The sequence below is a fragment of the Phyllostomus discolor genome, chromosome 13 (assembly GCF_004126475.2).
Source record: "Phyllostomus discolor isolate MPI-MPIP mPhyDis1 chromosome 13, mPhyDis1.pri.v3, whole genome shotgun sequence".
Classification (NCBI taxonomy): domain Eukaryota; kingdom Metazoa; phylum Chordata; class Mammalia; order Chiroptera; family Phyllostomidae; genus Phyllostomus; species Phyllostomus discolor.
The window spans coordinates 12,581,796-12,592,648 of record NC_040915.2 but is presented as its reverse complement, the minus strand read 5'-3'; the positions used below and the strand labels follow the sequence as shown (position 1 = coordinate 12,592,648).

Sequence of the window (10,853 nt, the reverse complement as noted above, 5' to 3'; positions counted from 1 at the left end):
TTGAGGGCTGCCCTTTGGGCAGAGCTTCTCCCTTTAAGAAGCTCCATTTCCATTGGCCGTGGTCCCAAAAGGAGACACAATCGAGCCCCAGCCTCCCATCAGCCATCTCTGCACTTTCAAAGCAGGATCCATTCCACTCCCCAAACAGCCAGCAGAGGGGGGCCCCTGGAACTTCTTCCCACCTCTGAAATTGGCTGAAAGGGTTGTAGGGGTTGCAGGACAGCCCCTACCTCAGAGAAGATTTTGCCACCTGCCCCCTTCGCCCACCTTCCTGCTACCACTGTTCAGACCTGGCCTTCCCTGTGAAGGTGACTGAAGTTGACAACACCCCCCTCTAGGGTCTCCCTCTATCCCCACCTCACCCCTGCCACTAAAGGACAGAGTTTCCAGAGACTTTGCTTCATAACCAAGGGAGGGTGGAGAGAGTGGCTGAACAGAAGGAGTGAGTCGCTGCTCAGGAAGGACTTCAAGCAGCAGTCTGTACGGAAGGCAGCTGAGGGTTTTGCTTAAAGCTACATGTGCAGCCGCCATTTTCCCTTAAATAATAGGTTACAAATCAATAAAAACAGCAAAGTTTTCCAAAAGTGCTTTACACAGAGTATAGAAAATGCCAGTTGCCCACATCAAAAAATTAACTCTTGTAATGATGATGATGATGATGATGGTGGTGGTGGTGGTGGTGATGGTGACGACGATGATGATGACTGAGATTCTTGAGGGCGCCAGTCAAGCCCTCCTCCACCATCAGGCTGGGTATCTAAGGGCTGTCTGGAGTCCATACCCCATGGAAATGTAAATCTACGGCAACTTCGATGGAAAAAATACGCGCCAGACCACGAAGCCCTGGCCTGGGCCTCCGAGGGAAGATGTGTGTGATAAACCCCTAAATCTGCCCTCTCTGGTCGGGCCCTGTGTGCCAGGCACTTTAGATGCCCTTTGCCACTTTTTATGCGCACACATTTTATAGATGAAGAAACTGAGGCTGGGAGAAGCTATGTAACAACAGTTGCCATTTATTCAATGCTAACTAGACCCTGTGCTGAGTGTTCCTAATTCAATGCCTACCTGCTCCCCATTATCAGCACATTTTACTAATGAAAACAGTGGTACAAAGGTCGTTGCCCTCCCAAGATCACAGACACAGTAAGTGACAGAAACGAGACTTGAACCTAAATCCCAGTCGGTCACAGTCCAAACTCTGCGCACACAAAATAAGTGTGATGAGGGCCCAGACAGCAGCCCGAATAGAACTGTGGGACTTCAGAGATAACAGGCAGCCCTTTGTTTGTGGGATTAAGCACAAGACTTCATGGAAGAGGAAGAAACTAAACAAAACCATGAAGAAGGGTCCGGGTTTCAGCAAACAGAGACGGGGAGGCAGGGGGCTCCAGGTGGAGGGAACAGCATCGGAAAAGGGTCTGAGGTGGGAACCTGTGTAACAGGTCTGGGCAGCAGCAAAGGGGCAGCTGGCTTGGTCTGTGGAGCACAGGGTAACGGGAAAGTGGGTCGAAAGCGGGCAAGAGTGAGGATGCGGCTACAGGAGAGGCAGCAGTGATGACGAGCTCAGGCTGTGAGTTGAATCCTTGTTTTGCCACTGACTGGCTGTAAGATCTTGGAAAATTCTCTTCGCTTCTCGAAGCTTCAGTTTCCTCATCTGTAAAATGGAAATAATAGTTCCCACCAAACAGCACTGTTCTGAGAATTCAGACACTAGGCTCAGCCTAAGGTAGTTACTCAAGAACTGAGAGCTGTCGCTCTTGTTCCTGGGCCATGGGGAGCACAGAGGACCCCTGACAGAGAGGGGCTCGGGTACAGCTGGGCCTGACGTCTCCTGTTTTATCTCAAAGAGTTGTGGATTCTCCTCTAACCAATCCGTGCAGTGTACACGGCCACCCCCGCCACCCATACTGTCAGGCCCCAGGCTGAGCCACACAGGGGGATGCAGTCACGAGAGTTGCTTGACTGGGTCACAAGAATTGCAATCTCAAGAACTGTCTGCCCTTAGGTTTGCTGGTTCTTTCCCCTGAAATGTGTTTTCCTCCTACCCCAGGCCCAGCCCCCCTAAGGCTAAATTTTCAGGAATTTTACTTCACAGCTGAAGGGTTATCTTCGTCTCAAAACCAGTGTCAGCTTACCTGTCTCTTCTTCACAGAGGTCTTCCCTGACCACGTGACCCCATCTTAATTCTCACCTGGCACTCTTCCCTGTCTGGTATTTTCTTTTTCTTTTTTAAAAGATTTTATTTATTTTTAGAGAAAGGGGAAGGGAGGGAGAAAGAGAGGGAGAGAAACATCAATGTGTGGTTGCCTTTCATGTGTCCTCCACCAGGGACCTGGTCCACAACCCAGGCATGTGCCCTGACTGGGAATCGAACCGGTAACCCTTTGGTTTGGAGGCTGGCAATCAACCCACTGAGCCACACCAGTCAAGGCTGGTATTTTCTTATTTATCTATTACCAATCCATCTATCTTACCCAATCAGAATGTACGCTCCAAAAAAGCAGGACTTTGTCTTGTGCATCACTGTGTCCCCACCACAGAACAGTGCCTGGCACACAGCAGGTGCTCAATAAGTACTTGAAGAAACAGGGGAAGACGAAAGAGGCAAGGGAGAAAGAATTAATGAAGAACAAACTCTGGGCTCTTGTCCCTAGGAGGCTTCTTTGATGCCTCGGTCATCCCCTCTGTAGAATGGGCAGGGCCTGTAACCCAGGGGCAACCATGGCCACATGTAGGGTCCTGTCCCCCACCCCCTGCAGTGCTGCCACAGGCCTGCCTCTGGAGCTGCACTTCCCTTCCCCACACCTCATCGCAGAGACAGAAATTAATTTCCCTTTGGCATAAACTGATTTTGATGAGCCCGGTCCCTGGCGATTCATCACAGACCGCGCGGGGAGCACTGCAGGGAAAGGCGGGCGGCGGCATGACTTATGGGCCTTGCAGCCCCAGACGCCCAGCTGCTTCTGATGGCTCCGGACACCTCCAGCCCCCCTAAATCAGCTGCGACGGAGCAACCTGGAGAGCTGCCCAGCCCGTCCTCTGGCTCGGCTGGTGCCCCTGGCAGGCGCCTCCCAGGTCAGGGGGCACAGGCTGTGCGGAAGCAAGCGGGTGACTTCATCCAGGCTGACTCACCCCAGCCAGCCCCTGGGGATGGACTGCAAGAGGGAGGCGGTGGAAGTTCTCTCTAGCTTTGAGCTTTAGGGAAGGGGTATCCCCACCCTCCCTCATCTCCCCCGGGCTTCCCTGAACCATACTGTGCCCCCATACTGCCCCATACCATCATCCTAGAGTCCACTTTATGTCCTGCAAACAGGCCAGGTCCTCAGCTCAGTACCAGGCTGAAGAGGTCTGGGGCCCAGGTCAATGGCCCCCCACTTGCCAGCTGGGTAGAATGGACCAACACTGTAACCTCTGAGACTCAGTTTCTTTCTTTTTTTTTTTTTTAAAGGAATCATTGACATTTTAACGTTTTATTTTTTATTTATCTTTTTAGTAAACTCTTTTTTTTTAAGATTTTATTTATTTATTTTTAGAGAGGAAAGGGATGGAGATAGAGAGAGAGAGAAACATCAATGTGCAGTTGCTGGGGGTCCTGGCCTGCAACCCAGGCATGTACCCTGGCTGGGAATCGAACCTGTAACACTTTGGTTCGCAGCCTGCACTCAATCCACTGAGCTACACCAGCCAGGGCGAGACTCAGTTTCTTAACATTTGTTTATTTATTTATTTATTTTTAGCAAGAGGGAAAGGGAGGGAGAAAGAAAGGGAGACAAACATCAATGTATTTGCCTCTCAAGCACCCCTACTGAGGACCTGGCTAGCAACCCAGGCATGTGCCCTGACCGGGAATCGAACTGGAGTCCCTTAGATTTGCGGCCAGCACTCAATCCACTGAGCCACACCAAAGCCACACCAGCCAGGGCTCAGTTTCTTTATCTGTAAGATGGGCATAGTGACCCCTGCTTCACCTACTGCTCAGTAGAATTGGGTGAGTCCCATTGATGTGAGGGTCTTAGAGCCAGGAAAGCATGGGAAGCTGGATCAGTGGGCTCCCAGGCTGCCTCTTACCTTGGGCTACAGTGTCTCGAACCAATGCCACGCCCTCCTGCTTCCCCCTCACACCCCACCCTCTGCTACATTCAGCATCCTGAAGTCCCTCAGAGAGGCTATTCTCCTGTCTTTAGGCCTCTGCTCTCCAAGCCTACGACTCCTCCCCGCCACCCTTTTTTCTTCGCCCGGCTAAATCACATTGAACTCTCAGTCCACAGCTTAAACACTATTTCCTCTGAGGAACCTTCCTAGCCCCCCAGTTAGAGACTTAGACACTAGGGGCCACGTGCCCATGCACCCACAGTCTAGCCATTTCCCCACATTATCACAACCATCTCACATCTGCCCCCAGATGTTGCCCTTGCTCTCCCCTGCACCCCCAACCCAGCCCAGTCAGAAAAGCTAGGACTTTTCAGATGGAAAAACCCCTGAAGGTGATTTCATGGCTCCCAAATTTGGGTTCCCCATAGGACTGAGACGGTGCCTTCCTCATGGTGGGTACTCACTAATAGTTGACTGCCTTGAACTGAACCCCTCTGCCTGCTCGCACTGGCTGGCAGGCCCGCCTGGAGCACCGTGAGGGGGTGGGTTCTGAGGCCACACAAGCACACATAAGGACGACAGCTACCACCAAGGGAGGGTTCAGAACATGTCCACAGTTAGCATTGGTGTTGCCATGGGCAGTTGGTTCCTAGGCATCTGTGCCCTCTCCCTCCCTGCCCTTACCCTGTCACAGTTCCAGCAGCCCAGGAGTGGGGGAGTGGGGACGGGGGGCAGGGACACAGAGGGTTTGTTCTGAAATGACCTGAAGATACTTACCTGCCTCTAGCAGAAAGAATGTCCACACGGAGTCAGGAGACTTGAGTTTGAGACCTGTCCCACCTGCTGACTTGTGTAGGAGACTGACCCTAACACTCGGTCTCAGCATCTTCATCTGCAAACCGGGAATAATCCCCACCCTGCTGCCCCCGCAGGGCAGCTGTGAGGACCAAATTCAAGTGCGGAGGCAGGTTCTATGTTCACATCTTCATCGCCATGGACACACCTCAGCCACTGCCACCAAGGCCAGGCAGGGTAGAGTTCAGAGGCTGGGGACCCCAGAGCCAGGGCCATTCCCAGTCATGGCAGAGTCTCACTTCAGCCCCCACCTTGAGACCCCTACCCTCACAGAGCCGCAGAGTCGGCTGTGAAACCTTCAGAGCTGGGTCATACACCCACTCCCTCAATCTCTGGCCGTGTGACTTAGGGCGAGTCCACCTCACTGAACCTCACCTCTTCACTTACAAAATGGCAATGATAATGGTAACTGCCTCCTAGACTTTGTAGAAAGATTGAGGTAATTGGGCCTGGCCAGGCAGCTCAATTGGTTAGAGGGTCATCCCAATGCACCAAAGTTGTGGGTTCAATCCCCCATCAGGGCACATACAAGAGTCAACCAACGAATGCGTAAATAAGTGGAACAACAAATCGATGTTTTTCTCTATCTCTCCTTTCCTTCTCTCTAAATCAATTTAAAGAAGAAAAGAAAAGATTCAAGGTAACTGGGTAAAGAATGTACTCAGCATTCAGCCTGAGGCCCAGTAAGTGCTCAGCAAATGTTATCCATTATCATCACCATCATCATCTCCCTAAATGCTGCAGCTATGCATGGAGTAAAATGCCCTTGTTAATCCTGGTCCTTCTCTACCATAGTTACTCCTGGTAACTTCAGAGCAAACTAGGTTGTCATCCCCATTTCCTGGATGGGTAAAGTAAGGCTCAGAAAAGCTAGGACGTTTCGGACTGGAAAACTCCCTGAAGGCAGAGTCCCTGTCTCCCAAGTCTGGGGTCCCGATAGGATTGAGACTGTGCCTTTCCGGTCAGACTGGGAATTTTGTCTCCCTCATTGGCCCAGGGAGGCTTTTTATCCTCCCCCAGCCAAGTCCAAAGGAGCAGGAGAGGTCGGCACAGGGCCTGCCTGGTTCAGGCCGCCCCAGCTGATGCAAGAGGCCTTGTGACTGCCCCTCCTGCTCCCACACTGGCTCCAGCTTCCCGCCTGACTGGGCTGAGCACTTCAAAGCCAGCAGCCTCTGAAATGAGGCCGCAGCATCGGAGATGGCAGCTGGTGGGGGGAGTCAGGCAGCCCCGGGCCCCCTGTGTGTATCTCCAGGCGCTCCTGTCAATGTTGACTTGTCGGGCAGCAGTGGTCAGCAGGGAAGGTCCTAGGGGATGGCTTTGGGTGCCCATATGATGGCCGAAGGGACACTAAAGCTATCAGTATGCCAGGGAGGCTGACCCTCGAAGGACCGACTCCTTCAGGCAAGCAGGCACTAGACGCTCGCGTGCTGGTGGGAGATGGGGAGCCACAGAGAGTGACCACTGGACCACGCTCTCTCTGTACCATGCGGCGGGGTGATAGGGTGATGCTGTGGGCTCTGGCATTCCATGCCTGGGATCAAAGCCTGCTTACCCTCCTTCTAGATGTGTGACCTTGGGTAGCGTTAGGGGTTGAACTGCATTCCCCCCAAAACTCATGTTGATGTCCCTGACTGCCAGTATCTCAGAATGCGATCTTTTTCAGAGAGAACGCCTTTACAGAGATAATCAAGTTAAAACAAGGTCATTAGGGTAGACCAAATCCAATATCGCTGGTGTCCTTACAAGAAGGGGAAGTTTGGACACAGATACGCATAAGGGGAATACAATTTGTAAAGAGGCACAGAGAAGATGGCCATGTACAAGTCAAGGAGAGAGGACAGGAAGGGATCCTTCCCTCAACCCTCAAAAGGAGGCTGCCAATACCTTGATTTTGGACTTCCAGTCTCCAGAGCTGAGAGACAATAAAATTCTGTTGCTTAAGCCACACCATCTGTGGCACTGGGAGGGCAGCCCTAGGAAACCAGTGCAGGTGGTGACTGTTTTTCGGCACCTCAGTTCCATAGGCCTGAACAGGAGTTACTGTTATGTAACAGTCCTGGCCTCCTAGGTTGCCATGAGGCTTAGATGAGGTGGTACCTATAAAGACAGCATCTACCACAGGATCAGGTACATACAGGCACTCAATAAATGGTAGTTGCTTTTACTATTATGGTTGTTACTCACTCACATTTATACATTTAGTCATCTATTCCAGACAATACTGAATTATGTACATTCTAAGCGCCAGGCATATGGGTACTGCGGTTGAACAAATTTCTGTTCTCTGGGGTACTTGACAATGAACAAAGATAGCTCTATCCTCATGGGAAACATACAGTCCACATACACACAAATTAGCTGATGGGAGTGAAAATACCTAGGGGTTTGCCCATGTGTGTGTATGTAGGTGTTAATGTGTACACAAGTACATCAGGATACCCATGTGCACATGCATGTTAGGGTCTGTGCATCTAGGCACCCAAGTGCATGCTTTTGTTTGTCCATGCACAGCATGTCACACACATGGTATTTTAGCATGTATGTGCACAAGTGTTCATGGGTTCGTGGATGTGCGTGTAAGGGCATCAGAACATACGGGCCAGTGTGAGCCTGGGTAAGTGTGGCTGAGTGAAGGTGGATGTGTGTGTAAGAACAACTGGGCCCCAGGCTGCTGCCCTCTGCGGCCTGCAGCCCAAGAAGCAGCTCTGAGAGGTCATCTCAGCCATCCGCCAGCCTCAGGGAGATACACACCCCTTCCCCAAGTCAGGCTTGAATGCTCTTGTGCCCAGAGACCACCCCAGGACCCTCCCAGCGCATAGCCTCCGTTTTCAGGAAGTTCTTCCAGCATTCTGTCCACAATCCCTGGGTGACACTTCAGAAACCAGTAGTCCCAGAGCCCCCGAATGAAAGCTATCAGCCCCATGTACCAGGCCATGTTGGTCCTACATCCTCACTCAGCTTTCCCCAACCCGCCCCTCCAAAGGTGAGAGGTGGGATCCCACATTCCCAAAGTTATCTCCAATTTGGGTGTCCTACTCCTTCCTATTCCTGCCCCTAGAATGCCCAACATCAGCACTCCCTGTCCCACCACCATCTCCTTGGGGGGGGGTGGGTGCAAGTTACCTGGCCTCTTCCCCACCATCACAGGATCTGATGCTTGACAAAGAAGTGTGTCTGGACATGGTACTAGGAGGGAAAAGCATTAACTAGGCCAGTGCCCAATGGGCATGTGTAACTGCTGGAGCTGTGAGGGGGCAATACTTTCTGAGGGTGATAAAGACCCAAAGCTCTAGGGCTTGTGGGGGAGATCCACAGAAGAGACCACCTCTAGGGGGCTGACTCCTACACCACTCCCACTATTCCCTGACCAGGACCTGGTAGAACCCCTAAAGGATCAGACTTGGGGAACCAGAGACAGTTGGGCTAGACTCTCTGCCCCCCAAACTAGTGTCTGAACCATAGTGTTCCAGGCTGGTGCTAATAGTGGTAATGATGTTGTAAAGTTCACATTTACCATGCAGTTACTAAGTACCTGGACCTGCACACCATACTTCCCACGCAGTGAAGCCACAGTTTCAGGAGGTTTAGAGACTATCAGTGTTATCCACACTTTACAGTTGAGGAAACCAAGGCACAGACAAGTTAGTTCACCTGCCCTTCAGCAGGCAACAGGGCCAGGAGAGCCCACTTCTCCTAACCATGCAGCCCTGACCTTACAGAATGACCCGAAAGAGTCCCTTCCCCTCTCTCAATCCCCCAGTCTGTGCACCGTGCATGCTAATCCCATCTCTGACTCCTGAGTAAGGGGGCCAGGCCTCCAAGTGAAAGCAAGGGCCTTCCCTGGGATCTTGGGAAGCATGCAGAACACAGGACCACCCCAGACCCACTGAATCAGCCTCCCCACATACTGTCCCCCTTCCCTCCCCACATCTGCGAGCTCACAGGCCAAGTGCTCTGCATGTCACCAAGGTTTGAGAATTCCTGGGGTGGGGGAGCCCCTGACAGAAAGGAAGGCAGGGAAAATGGAAAGCACCCCCTCTCAAGCCCTGCTGGGGAACTTCACCTCACAAGGTTGGGGGTGCTCCGAGGCTTGGCTACTACTCTTTTCTCATCCAACAGGCAGTTCCTCATCTAATGGGGAGAAGATTCCTGAATTCCAGAGGTGCTCCCCATCATGATGGTAAGGAGGAGAAAGAAGTCAGTTCTGACCCCCGTCATCTCCAGTGTCCCCACCCCCCATCTCTGAGCCAGGCAGGCGCAGGGTTTAGACAGAGAACCCTCCAAAAATCCTTAAGTGGAGTGGGGACAACCAGTACAGCTGAGGGAGGGGGCGCCTGAGGGATGGGGGGGGGGGGTGAGGCTTAGAGAGGCAGGAAGGTGGAAACCCTTAAAGACAAAGGCTGACCCCAGTCAGGCCCACTGGCCAGCCAGACCACCCCCACTCCCCTGCAGCAGGCAGCTTGGTAGGGCTGAACGCCAGCTTCTAGATCCAAACCGAGTTCCCACCGAGCGTGCTTAATGCAGCGGCGGTGACATTTCTGCCGTCAGAGGCAAAAACAGGAACCCGGCCATTTGATGAAGGGCGCCAGAGTGCGGTGGGAGATGAAGCAGGGTGGGGTTCCGACTCCTACACCCGCCTCCCTAACCGCTACTCCGGCCTCTGCCCAGTGCCCAAGCCAAAACTAGGGTCCCTGGGCAGTAAGGCCTCCCCCTTCCCCCACCGAACACCCCCCCCCGTCTTGTTTAGATGGGGAAACTGAGACCATAGTGCTGACACTGCCAGACCTGGAGATAGTCAAACGAGGGAATCAAGAAAAGCCCTGGGGAGAATGCCGTGAGGAATGTTTTGGTGGGAGCGACAACTGGGGAGCCAGAGCTGAGCCAGCCAGGCCACAATGAGCAGTCTCAAAAGCACACGCGGGCTCCCAACCCGGGGGCCCCCTTATGAGGGCGCTCCAGGTGCCTCTCCCTTCCGAGCAGCGAGAGGGTTAAGCTTCCTCGCGGTACTTGCCGCAGTAAGTGGAAAGGAAAGAAGTGTCAACTCTGTTCTCACCACAGCGGGGCTGTCGGATGGCACCTCCCCCCGCCCAGCGCACCCCGCCCGGCCTGCTCCCCCGCCCTCCCCTCGGAGCGCGAGCACACACACCTCCCACCGCTTTGCCCAAATTATTTTCGATCCCGGGAGACTCCGGATGCCAGACGCGCTCCGCGGCGGCGACGGCGGCCGCGCCTGATTCATTGCGCCAAAGCTGCAGATGCGACCTCCCGCCTGCGCCCTGTGCCCTGGCCTGCGCCGGGCTACGTGCGCGCCTGGAGAGACTGGGGGAGGTTGCAATTTGTCGGCGCTCCCCCCACCCAAGAGGCCCCCCCGGGGCCAGGTCCCCAGTCCCCAGCTTCCTGGGCTGCGCTAATTAGCTTCCTCCGGGGGCGCCACGCGGCGTGAGGGGCGGCAATTTCCCGGCTGGGCTGCGGGGGAAGCGCTCCCACCGCCTGGGAAGGTGAAATGGGAAACTCGATTCAAAGAGAGCTTTCCTCCCCCCACCCGCCAAGCGCCGTAGAAAACGGGTTTGAAATTCCTCCTCTTTTTTTTTTTTATTTATAGTGCACCGTCTCCATGGAAACCGCGGAGGAGGTCACGGTAGCTGGGCCCCCGCGCGTCACCCCGCGCCTCGCCGGCTGCAGACGCCCGGATTGCGGCCTCCCAGGCGCGGCGGCCCGCGTGGACTCGACTCTCAGTTCCCCGCCCCCGCTCCACTCCGCCCGCAGCTCCAGCCATATGACTTTGTCAGGTCCCAACCGGGAATGGCGCACCTGGGCACCCGGGCGCCAGGCTGTGCCTCTGTCCCCGAGCACTGGCACGCGTGCATGCGCCAAGAAACACGTGCGCAGCGCCAATACTAGAACAC

At 53.8% G+C, this 10,853-nt stretch overlaps 1 long non-coding RNA gene across 2 annotated transcripts; it reads right to left on the bottom strand.

Annotated features, from left to right (window-relative positions):
- Positions 1-764: 764 nt before the first annotated feature.
- On the bottom strand, positions 765-10,162 carry LOC118497928. Of its 2 annotated transcripts, none has more exons than XR_004900444.1 (4): positions 10,094-10,162; positions 2,475-2,576; positions 2,136-2,224; positions 765-1,654 (listed from the first exon to the last, which is right to left on the bottom strand). It is a non-coding gene; the product is annotated as an uncharacterized LOC118497928 (long non-coding RNA). The 2 variants fall into 2 exon arrangements; XR_004900443.1 differs by having other exon boundaries at positions 765-1,649.
- Between the last annotated feature and the right edge of the window lie 691 nt (positions 10,163-10,853).